This window comes from Pogoniulus pusillus, chromosome Z (genome assembly GCF_015220805.1).
Source record: "Pogoniulus pusillus isolate bPogPus1 chromosome Z, bPogPus1.pri, whole genome shotgun sequence".
NCBI lineage: Eukaryota > Metazoa > Chordata > Aves > Piciformes > Lybiidae > Pogoniulus > Pogoniulus pusillus.
The window spans coordinates 114,155,447-114,168,479 of NC_087309.1; positions in this window are offsets into that span (position 1 = coordinate 114,155,447).

Sequence of the window (13,033 nt, forward strand, 5' to 3'; positions counted from 1 at the left end):
TGTTTAATCTTGAGAAGATTGAGAGGGGATCTGATATATATGTATAAATGTCTGAGAAGTGACTGTCAGTTGGATTTGTCCAATCTCTTTGGTGATTTGCAGTAATAAGACAAGAACTATAGACACAAACTTGAACATAGAAGATTTCACCTCATCATAAGGAGAAATTTCTTTACAGTGGGGGTGACTGTGGTGAATAGTCCTAAAGGACATAAAATGGGCTTAAGCATGTCCTGTCTTATTTACCTGCCTGTTTGCATTGTAGCCAGAGGCAGGAAAACAGGACAAAGAAACACAGGCAACCTAGTCTGGTTTAATCCAGTTGCCTGAGAGGGGTTTCATAAGGACCATGCCTCTGTCGCATGCAAGGCGTATGCGTCCCCCATTTTTGGAAGACAACAGCTTGTGGGTTCTTCCATTTTTGGGTCTACTTGGGTGATTGTGTGGCCAATGGGACCATTAGCCTCAGCCATTGTCCTATAAATGGGAGTGAACAGGTGAATAAGGTGCTTGCATGCTCGTTCGTTCCTCGCTCACCTGTTGCTCGCCCTTCCATTGCCTCAGCCACCTCAGCCACCTCAGTCACCTCAGCCATCTCAGTCACCTCAGCCATCTCATCCAGCGGCTGATTCCACTTTGCAGCCCACACGGAATTCACCACAGGACTTCTGTTGAATATTTTCCTGCCTATGTTTTCAGCCACGGACATTAGGACTAGTGAGTATTCTTAATTCTTTGTTCAAGTTGCCAAAGAATTTCAATCAACCTCACAAGTGGTGAATTAAGCCACCAGAGTCTCTATTAAAGACATTTTCTGAAACCTTTCAAAATTCCATTGTATAGAGACATTCTGTAAAATAGTTCTGCTAACCACATCAATGAACTTGTGTGGAGAGTTGTAAATAAGTTTGGGAAATTATTTTGTGTATATTAATAAATTATTTAATAACTTTTAAATCTGCCTCATTGCATTTTACCCCAAACTCAGATTTCAACTAGCCACTTCATAACAGTGACAAAGCACTAGAGCAGTCTGCCCAGAGAGGTTATGGAGCCTACTTCTCTGGAAATTTTTGAAACCCACCTGGATGCATGGCTGCGTGGACTACCCTAGATGATCCTGCTTTTGGCAGAGGCACTGAATGCAATGATCTCTGGAGGTCCTTTTCATCCTCTAACATTCTGTCATTCTATGATTCTATGGTTTTTTTTTTTTTTTTGTTTTCATTAAATTGTCCTTTTCTAAATCCACATGGCTTTTGTGTCACTTTCTTTTCCATTTTTTGTCTTGAGGTCTTGCTTGTGAGAGCAGGCTGTCTTAAACCAGGACAGCTGCATTAAAGTCTTTCATGAAGTAATGTATTGATGATGTCCATCTTGCACAAATTCCATAGACTTTTACTCTTGGCTGGTATATAGCTAATGGAACATCTACCAACTTACTGTTATTCCTGCTTAGTTTCCCACAAAGTGTAAGCACATGAGTGTTTTGTGAAAAGACCATTACATGCTTTTTAGAAATTTAGATGTGAAATTGTGGGAATAGTGCAATTGTACTTTTCTTTGACTTTTGGGGTATTTTTAGATGTTTGAGATGGTTTGGGAGTTACCAGCCCCCCACACTTATGAAATAACCCAGACTAGACTCAGCCATCTGGAAGTTAAGGAAGGAAGCTTTATATTCAAGCTTAGCACAATATACAGATATTTACAATATACATAAGCAGATATTTACAATATACACAAATATTTACAGCCATATACAGAAATATACAAGTTAAAAGTAACACAGATATATACAAGTTAAAAGTAATACTGAAATATACAAGTTAAAAGTGATACAGAAACACAATGCCCTTCCCAGAAATCAGTCCCCAAGAAGGAGCCCCAACCAACCTTCCACTTTCTTTCCACCCTTCTATCTTATCTCAAACTCTGACTTACATGCAAAGGTGAGTTGTAAAGATTGACAAGGGGGGATACAAGCAGAATGATTAGTTGAATTACATTGCCCAGGGAGAAAAAAAAACAGGGACCAACTCTGATAGATAGAGACACTGTCTTATCTATGCTTGTGTGTTTGCTTTTATACATCTCAGCAAGCCTGAGTGAAGTAGATATCACCGTTGTATCCTTTTCACAGCCTATAATCTGATTTCTCTCACTGAAATATTCCAGTTAGCCTCAAACCAACACAGATGTTGATGTTTTCATCTATAGAAATTACTGAGTTCTCTATTATAGCATCCAATGTATTTATTCTTTCAGGAAGGAGCATGAAAAAAGTGTTATTGCAACTTTATAGTTTTATAATTGATGCTTTAGGAGCATATTATCAAATAATTTTACTTTGATGGAGACATTTTCAACAGAACTCAAATTTTGTGCCTGCTTTTTCTGATTTTCCTTAAATAAATAGGAAAGAGTGCATGAATTAGTGATTCCTTTAAATTCTGTGATTTTTAGGATTTGTAGGGGTTTTTTTGCTTGATTTGTCATTGTTTGTGTGTTTTTTGCTTTTTGTTGTTGTTGGTTTGTTGATTTTTTTTTCTTTAATGGTTATTTTTTTTTGTTACTGTTTGTTAGTTTGCATTTTAATGTTATGTTGCTCCAGAAAGTAAGCAAAAACCTCAAAACAGTAAACATAGTTGTTTCATTTTTGCTTAGGATATGTATTATGTGCCAATAGTAGTTAATCAAAGTTCTTAATGGTATATTGTCATTCATAATAACATGAGTAGGGTTCAATACTTTAAATGTGGTATCACTAATTCAGATTTAATTGTATGACCTTTTTTTTTTTTTTTTTTTCCCTGCTTAATACTATGCATACTTTGCTGCTTTTGCTGCATTCATCAGTTTTAAGATCTTTGGCTGATTGCCTTTCTTGATTCAAAATTAGTCTGCATGAGAAGACACAAGGTTTTCTTAATATCAGATTATTTCTCACAATTGTTAAAAATTTCATATAATCTTGAAATGAGAGCTATATGACAAGAATGTGTCTTGACAGTACTGTAGTCAATATAAGTTTCTATTCGTTAACAGAACAATGATTTATTTCAAATCAAATTTAAATTGATCACTCTCAGTATTGTTAATGGCAGACTTTATTATTATGTTATTATTGTGTCAGATGATAATAGGCAAATTGTCTTTCTAAAATGAAGAAATTATGATAAGCATTCTAATCTTGGTCTACTATTAGCAGATAATGTATTTAGAATCGTAGAATCATAGAATCAACCAGGTTGGAAGAGAACTCCAAGATCATCCAGTCCAACCTAGCACCCAGCCCTTTCCAACCAACTAGACTATGGCATTAAGTGCACCATCCAGGCTTTTCCTGAACTCCTTCAGGGACAGCGACTCCACCACCTCCCTAGGCAGCCCATTCCAATGCAAATCACTCTCTCTGCCAACAACTTCCTCCTAACATCCAGCCTAGACTTCCCCTGGCACAACTTGAGACTGTGTCCCCTTGTTCTGTTGCTGGATGCCTGGCAGAAGAACCCTATCCCCACTTAGCTACAGCCGCCCTTCAGGTATTTGTAGATGGCAATGAGGTGACAAAAATCTCATAAAAGCCTTGATAATTTTCTTAAATAGATATGATCTCATAGCATTCATATCCTGTGGACACAATTCACTGACTTTGTTCAAAACAACCTCACCATTCAAAATCACGTTCTTTATTTATTCTTGCTATTTTCTTTCGGCTTTGTGAATGTAATTAATCTGGGCGTGGTACTTTGCCCACATTTCATAATTCTCATTTCCTGATTATCTGCTCTACTCTAATTATGAGACCTCTGTGTTATGTTGACAGGACCATCTATAAGTGTTACACTTTGTGAATATCAATAAGCTCTTAATGTGAAGCATGTGATATTGTGCATGCAGAAAGCAAGACAGAAGTCAATAGTGTTTCAGGATATACATTGCAAAATTTAGTTTAGAAGGTAGAAACTTCTCAGGAAAAGACCAGTCATAGTATCTTGAGAACTTAATGTGATTCCTTTTTTAAGAACTCTCATTTTTTTTTTTTTTTTTTTTAAGAACTTGAGAACTTTTTCAGAACCTCCCAGCATTTGCCTCCAAGATGAGTGTAAAGAGATTAGCTGTGTTACATGGTCAGTTTCATCTTACTGATAGTGAAACAAGTGAAGTTTGATGTCCTAATGAAGCAACACTAGCAGTTGACATTTCTCTTAAAGAGATACTGAATATTCTCTTTTTTTTTTTTTTTTCTGTTGAACTTCTCTGTGTCACTGACGTTATGACTGTTTTAGTTCTAGTGTATCAGTATGCCGGTAGAAGCACACAAGTAGGCTCAATTTCCAAAACTGACTTAGGGAAATGTCTAATGACTCAGATCATATTATACTTTAAAACTGAGTTTTCATCTGACCTGTGTATTTCATAATCCATAAGGATTATTAGAAAATAAATTATAGTGCAGCCTGTGCCATTTTATTCTCTAATTCCATACAAATATTGCCTGGGGAAAATAAGCAAACAAACAAACAGAAACAACAATAAAAACCCCAAAACTAATCTGTGGTACCAAAATATGCTTATTTTAATTTCCTAGAATTTCTGGTCGATTTGCAGTATTAATATATGGAAACGGGAACATCAAATTTAATTTGTGGATGAAAATTCTATGACCTAGAATAAAAATAATATGCAGGAATTCTTTACGTTTTTTGAGAATATAGCAAGGTATACAAATACAATGTTGCTGATGAAAATAAAATAGAAGATAAAGATGAAGAAAAAATACCCTGTTCCATGACTGCAAGTTTAAAAGTTAAAATAACAACTCTGACTGAAAATAGAAGTAGATCTTCCATTTATTAATTGTCTGAGTCAACTTACACATAACTAGATGGCTTGTTCCCGTGGCTTGTTTGAATATTATTGTCTTGTCATTTAATTGTACTTTATGATAAAAGGTCTCCTCTCTCAGGTTTTTATTTAGCTTGAGATACACAATACAGTAAATTCCTAGGTTCTTATATATGCCCCTCAAGTATTTATGAATTAAACATTTACTAAATTTGGAACAGAGTTATTAGCATCATTTACCTTAATTTACTTTTTTTTTCAATGCTCATTGTTTGTAATTTTTAATAATTGCTTTTATGTGCCGTGGAAAAGAGCACCTCTTGAGTATGTTGTTTATCTTCAAATCCTGTGTGTTGTTATGGAAACAGCGTCCTCATTAAGCTTCCTACTGCAGATCTCCTCTATTATTTAAAATGTTCAGCAACAAAAGTAGAAAGATATCATCTATGCAGAATATGCTTGATTTCACTACTGCTACCTCATACACTTAAGATATTTTAAACAGATGATATTTACCAGGTGCCTGTTCAGTCAACCTTCTGAAATTCAGTTGGTTTGTGACATTTGACCAGTAATGGACTTTGTATATTTTTTTAATTGGAGCCAGCTTTCTAAAAAGTATTGTCTCTAGTTTCACATGATTTCATACAGTCCAGATTATTTAAAAATACATAAAAGAACAATAATAACAAGACATATGACTGTACAAAGATGCCAGTGATTTGGTAAAAGCACTTTATGTGTGCTGAAGAATGCTACATGTACACTATTGGCACTGATATTTCTTTGTGCAATTTACTGAGAGTTGGTAATTTGCTATACATATTCAATATTTGTTGCAATATAAGTGGAAGAATCAAGTACTGATGCAAAAGAAACATAGAAGAAAGGATAGTTACAGTGTTCAAGTGATAGTTGTGAATGATGCTTTGAAAGATTTTCTCTGTGTTTGACTCAGATAAGAAACAGTGTGGAGAACTTAAAGAGAATTAATGAGGAGGCAATACACAAATGGCAATACACAAATGGCTGGTGACAAAACGGTGAGGCAGCTCACTGGAGGCAGAGGGATGGAGAGATAATGAGGACCTTCAACTTGCTGCCCTGAAGCAAGCCAGGGATGATGCACCAGGACAATATGAGGAAACCAAGGGGAATTGGCACAAGAGGAGGACAGGGACAGCCCAGCTGAAGTGCCTCTATGCCAATGCACAAAGCTTGGGCAACAAACAGGATCAATTAAGGGCCACTGTGTTGCTGGGATGCCATGACATCATGGCTATTATTGAAACTTGGTGGGATGATTCCCATGACTGGAATGTAGGGATAGATGGGTACAAGCTCTTTAAGAAGAACAGGTAGGGAAGGAGAGGAGGAGGTGTTGCCCTTTATATCAGTGACCAGCTAGAATCAATGGAGCTCCACCTAGGGAAGGATGATGAGCTGGTTGAGTGTATGGGTCAAAACTAAAGGGAAGACAGGGGAGGGTGATGTTACTGTAGGGGTCTGCTACAGGCCACTTTACCAGCAGAACCAAACAGATGAGGCCCTTCACAGGCAAATAAAAGTGGCTTCCAGGTCACAAGTCCTGGTCCTCATGAGAGATTTCAACCACCCTGACATCTGCTGGATGGACAACACAGCAAGGTATCAGCAATCCAGGATGTTCCTGGATTGCATAGGTGACAACTTCCTCTTTCAAATGGTAGAGGAACCAACAAGAAAAGGTGATATGCTGGACCTTGTTCTCACCAACAGGGAAGGGCTGGTGACTGAAGTGAGGCTCAGGGACAGCCTTGACTGCAGTGACAGTTGAATTTAAGATCCTCAGGGCACCCAGAAGGATGTATTCTAAGCTTACAATCCTAGACTTTAGGTGCACAGACTTTGATCTCTTCAGTGATCTGCTGGCCAAAGTATCATGGGACAAAGCCCTAGAGGGAAGAGTGGCCCAGGACTACTGGTCAGCATTGAAGGATCACCTCCTCTGTGTCCAGGAGCAATGCATACCAACAAAGAGGAAAGCAGAGAAGAATGGCAGAGGTCTATCTGGCTGAGCAAGGAGTTCCTGGACATGCTGTCACACAAAGAGAAACTCTACAAGGAGTGGAAGAAAGGACAGCTGGAACTGGGGGATATAATGGATCTGCCCCAGCAGCCAGAGATCTGGTTTGGAAAGCCAAGGCAGAGTTTGAATTGAATCTAGCCAGGGAAGTCAAAGGAAACACTAAAAAATTCTATAGATATATTAATGGTAAAAAGAAGCCTAGGGAAGGTGTGGGACCCTCAGAAAGGAAACAGGTGAAATGATCGCAAGTGACATGGAAAATGCTGAGGTTCTCAACGACTTCTTTACCTCAGTCTTCACTGCAAAGACCTCCAGCCACACTCCTGGAGCCATGGAAGATAATGACAGGGACTGGAAGGAAGACCTGCCTGTTGTAAGTGAAGATCAGGTTTGTGACCAACTGAAGAACCTGAAAGTGCTCAAGTCCATGGGACCCAGTGGGATACACCCATGGGTGCTGAGGGAACTGGCAGATGAGGTTGCTAAACCCCTCTCTATTTTATTCCAAAAGTCATGGCAGTCTGATGAGGTCCCCACTGACTGGAAAAGGGGAAACATAACCCCCATTTTCAAAAAGGGTAGGAAGGAGGAGCCAGGGAACTCCAGGCCAGTCAGTCTCATCCCTGTGCCTGTTGCAGAGGGGGATTCTCAGTGCCTATGCCTATTTGGTGGAGGAGACAAATTAATTGGGGTGAGATAATTTTATATCAAAATAAATATTTATTAATCTCAATATTCTGAACTCTCGCCACTCCCAACTAATGTATATTAATATTAAATTTCAATACACGGTAATGAAAACATTCTAGGATAAAATATGTACAGGAATTTGTTGATTAACTAGCAAACATTCAAACTATAAACAGAGAGAGTTTTCCCCGCAGCTTAATGCCGCTTGGGGTCATATGCTATTTTCCCAGCAGAGTGGGCTGAAACTCTGCTCTATGGCAGAGATAACAGATGTTTACAGAGGTATTGAAGCTTTTACTCACAACTCTTATTAATTATTTATCACCCTCTGGGTCTGTGTCACAGCCTGTGTCTAATGTCCAGACTTCAGGGGATCTCTATCCGTGGACTCTGAGGCTGGAATCCTCCCAGCTTGAGGGGAAAGGACAAATCTTCCCAGTTTCTGGGGAAATAGGTTTCTGACCGTTTCTCCTGGCAAAGAGGCGATCTCTGCCTTTGGTGCTGCTGGCTCCTTTGGGTGCTTCTGTCCAGGACTTCTCAGCTGGCAGGATCTCAGGAGCAGGAGAATATTGTGCTGTCTCTGGTACGGTTCTTCATGGCTAGTAGGCCGGGTGTGTGTGCAGACAATCCAGAATCTGCTTTCTGGTTATCTCAGTGGCAGTGGCTTACACCAGGCAATGATAGGCAGTGGGCATGCAAAGTCTGCATGGCTGCTGGGAGTCTGAGCTCCGTAGGTAAAGGCGATACAGGATCTGATCCTGATCAGTAGCATGCAGATGTGCACAGCTGGCTTAGGAGACTATAGGTTCGTCATATATATATATATATATAGATATATCTAGATATATCTATATATATATATATATATGTCTAGGTTTGAGTGAGCTCTGCAAGAAAGATACACAGGCAGGTGAGCTGCGAGTGAGTCAGAGCATGAGGTCTGGGCCTCTGAGCATCTGAGTGGATGAGCTATGCAGGGTCTGTGCCTGAGGGTCTGTGCTGAGCATTGCAAGTGAAGGTCAGAGCATATGTCTGAGCTGAGCTGAGCACTTTGTTTACCTGTGTAACCTCATTTATTGACTGTGGGCCAAGATTAATGGTCCCTTTGGCCACTAGAATGACAAATCAGGTTAGCAGTCAGCCAAACCTTACCATAATAGGCAGAAGCTACTTGCCTGGACTTTCCCCAGTATGGGGATCACATGGACTTACCCCAGGGAGACACGAGCTGGGTGTGTGGGGGCTTACACAACCTGTTTACAACCAGGGGTCCTGGCAGAAAAACATGTCCAGGCATGCATAGGCATAAATAAGCCTATTTTTGGGCCTACAGGCCCTCCATGACAGTGCCCAGCAAGATCATGGAGTAGATCCTACTGGAGGCACTACTGAGACAGAAAAACAGTGGTGACTGGGGACAATCAGCATAACTTCACCAAGGGCAAATCCTGCCTGGCAAATCTGGTGGCCTTCTATGAACAGGTCACAACATGAATAGAGTAACTGATGTCATTTACCTAGACCTGAGCAAAGCCTTTGACACTGTCCCACACCACATCCTGGTCTCCAAGGTGGTAAAACATGTTTTTGATGGGTGGACCACAAAATGGATAAAGGTCTGCCTTGATGGCCACATGCCAAGAGTGGCTGTCAACAGGTCCATGTCCAATTGGAGGCCAGTGACAAGTGGAGTCCCTCAGGGATCAGTCCTGGGACCAGCCTTGTTCAACATCTTTGTGGGTGCCATGGACAGAGGCCTTGAGTCCACCCTCAGCAAGTTTACTGACCACACCAAGCTGTATGGTGCAGCAGACAGGCTGGAGGGCAGAAATGCATCCAGAAGGACCTGGATAGGCTGGAGAGGTGGGCACAAGCCAAGCTCATGAGGTTCAACAAGACCAAGTTCAAAGTCCTGCATCTGAGTTGACGCAAAGCTGAGCGCAAACCCAGGCTGGGCAGTAGCTGTCTGGAGAGCAGCCCTGAGGAGAGGGACTTGGGAGTGCTGGTGGATGAGAGGCTCATCATGAGCCAGCAGTGTGCACTTGACAACCCAGAAAGCCAACCAGATCCTGGGCTGCATCAGGAGAAATGTGTCCAGCAGGTCGAGGGAGGTGATTCTCTCCCTCTACTTCACTCTGCTGAGACCACACCTGGAGTACTGCATCCAGTTCTGGAGCCCGCATTACAAGAAGGGTCATGAGAATGATCAGAGGACTGGAGCACCTCTCCTACGAGGATAGACTGAAAGAATTGGGGATGTTTGGTATGGAGAAGAGGAGGCTCTGAGATGACCTTATTGTGGCTTTTCAGAATCACAGAATCATAGAATCAGCCAGGTTGGAAGAGACCTCCAAGATCATCCAGGTCAACCTAGCACCCAGCCCTATCCAATCATGGCACTAAGTGCCTCATCCAGTCTTTTCTTGAACACCTCCAGGGATGGTGCCTCCACTATCTCCCTGGGCAGCCCATTCCAATGCCAATCACTCTCTCTGGGAAGAACTTCCTCCTAACATCCAGCCTATACTTGAGACTGTGTCCCCTTGTTCTGTTTCTGGTTGCCTGGGAGAAGAGCCCAACCCCCACCTGGCTACAACTTCCCTTCAGGTAGTTGTAGACAGCAATATCTGCAGACTTCAGTATCTGAAGGGGGGCTACAAAAAAGCTGGGAAGGGACTTTTTAAGATACCAGGGAGTGACAGAACTAGGGAGAATGGAGCAAAGCTGGAGGTGGGGAGACTCAGGCTGGATGTGAGGAGACAGTGGCATGAGAGTGGTCAGAGCCTGGAGTGGGTTGCCCAAGGAGGTGGTTGAGGCTGCATGCCTGGAGGTGTTTAAGGCCAGGCTGGATGAGGCTGTGGCCAGCTAGATATAGGGTAGGGTGTCCCTGTCCATGGCAGGGGGGTTGGAACTAGATGATCCTTGTGGTCCCTTCCAACCCTGACTGATTCTCCGATTCTCTGATTCTAAATGACAATGGAAATAGGAGAAGGAAGAAATAACATGCCAGGGATTAAATTAGAGAGGAAACCGTTTAGAAATAGCGAATTTGGCCAATTATTTAAAGCAACACTCCAGAGAGGATCCATGGGCAGGGATCTTAACAAGTAACAAGAGGCTTGAAGAAACACTAAAGACAGACAGCAAAAAAAATTAAAAACATGGTGAAGTGCATAGATTTTCATAGTCAATTTTTTGCTGCTCATGAAAAGGTTGAACAAAGTATAATAAATATGCAATGAAACCCCTGTCTTGATTAAATGACAGTTTTCTGAACATCTAAGAGCTATAATTTTGTCTTCTGCTATTGCCAGATCATTTTTGTACTGGGCTGTTTCCTGTGGTCTTCTCTCTGTATCCCCCGTGTATATACTGCCTTGAATTCAGAATTTAGTAACTGTGAGCAAAAAGTGACTTTCATGTTTTCATTTGCTGTAATTCTAATTCAGAAGGGTTTTTTCTTGTTTGTTTGTTTTGTTTTGTTATTTTATTTTATTAGCTTTCCAAATGAACATTGAGACACTATATAGGAACAAAGTGAACTCCACCAGATGGAGGTAACTCATTAGTACATGGCAGAATCATATCTACATGGCAGGCTTTTATCCAAAGGCTCTCAAAAATATTGAACAGTGTCGTCTTCTATAACACACATTTTGTGCCAGTCTGAAAACTGATTAGATAAACATATATTTTGAATTTCAATATTAAAATATATTTCTCTCACTTAGCAATTAAAATAATCCATGTTGGAAAAATCATTATTTGCTTAGCAGGTACAATTTTGGGGTCAAAAATTATGAAAGTATATGTATTTTTTCTATCTACACTAAAATGTATGTATCTACTATTACTTCATTTTACATTGAAAAGCAGGATTATGCAAAGCATTATCAAATATCAGTCACTACAAATTCTTTTCAAATTTGAGCCAAAGGAAACTGAGTGAAGAATTACTTACTTGGTAAAGAATTATTTTCATTACATCTTAAATAGAGCTCTCTTTCCTGATTAATTTTATGTTAATTCTTTCATTTGGTGTAAAGACACTTGGTGGGAAGGTTACAATACTTAGTTCTGGCTTTTGAACATTTTAAATGCTGTATTAAAACAAAACAAAAAATACACAGAAAACATATTATAAAAAGGAAAATTAGTGCAAATTAGGCTAATATCAATATTAAAGATCTTGTATATTTTGATATCCTAAAGTTGCTAACAGTGAACAAACAACTTGAAATAAGAAGAAGGCTTGTAGTCTACATTGGCATAATGGTACTGAATTCCTAGAGGAATGATTATACATGACTTGATTTCTTCTTGTAATTTATGTTTCACAGAGAGTTAATCTGAGGTTGAGGGAAATTGTTCAGAGATGAATAATTGCTCTTTCCTTATTTGGAAACTGAGGGATTCATTTAAGGCTAACTCAGTATCAAAAATACAGTATCAAGGAGAAAGAGTGCTTTATACATGTTTTTAATGCCTTCAGCTCTGATTCACAACGCAGTTCAGAGATTAACAAGGCTTTTATAAATTCGAAAGAACAAAACTTAGAAAGTGTAACCTATACATTTACAGCTTATATTTACTAAAAAAGTATATGCTTTACCCAGGGTTAAAATTTCAGTTAATTTAACTTTCATTCTTGTTAACAAATTAAGTAACAAAGTAAAAATTATGAGCGGTAAAGATTTTGTGTAACTAATGAAGGTAAATCACTGCCAGAGTGAGCTTCATTGAGCTTCATAGATAGACCTCAAGTTAGCTGTATTTACATCACAGATTAAATTGGTGTGATGGTTTGGGCATTAACGCGCCCCCCACACACACACTTTTGAAATTGCCCCAGCTAACTCAGATGGCCTCTAGGAATATAAATGAAGCTATTTATTTTACAGCAGCAAATATACAAGCAGCTATTTACAGTATATACAGTTATATACAGAAATATACAAAGGATAAACAATACAGAAGCACAACTCCCCTCCCAGAAACCTGAGGCCCCAGGAGGGGCTCTCAAACCACCCCAACACCTCCCCTTACCCTCTCAACCTTACCCTAGTTCTCAGAAAGAAGAGAGGTGCAGCCAAGAGGTTAGGGAGCAAGGTTAGTGGCAGCAGGGTTAATGAGATGTGACTAGGTCTAAAGGCAAAGGCAGAATGAAAAACAAAAATGGAGAATGTTTTACTTCTTCTTTGTCAGGGTACGGAGGCTGGCGAGAGGCGAGATCGGGGTACTGACGACTCAAGACAGCAGCTTCTAGGCATCTGTGCATCAGTACATCAGTACAACTTTATTAGGGTAGTGCAGTGTCTTATATAGTGCTCCAGAGGAGGTGTTTCCAGCCAGCCTGGGGCTGGCAGAACTGGGCAGTACAGATTGGCCCCGAGTTATGTGTAAGGCAGAGATAGGTTACCTGTG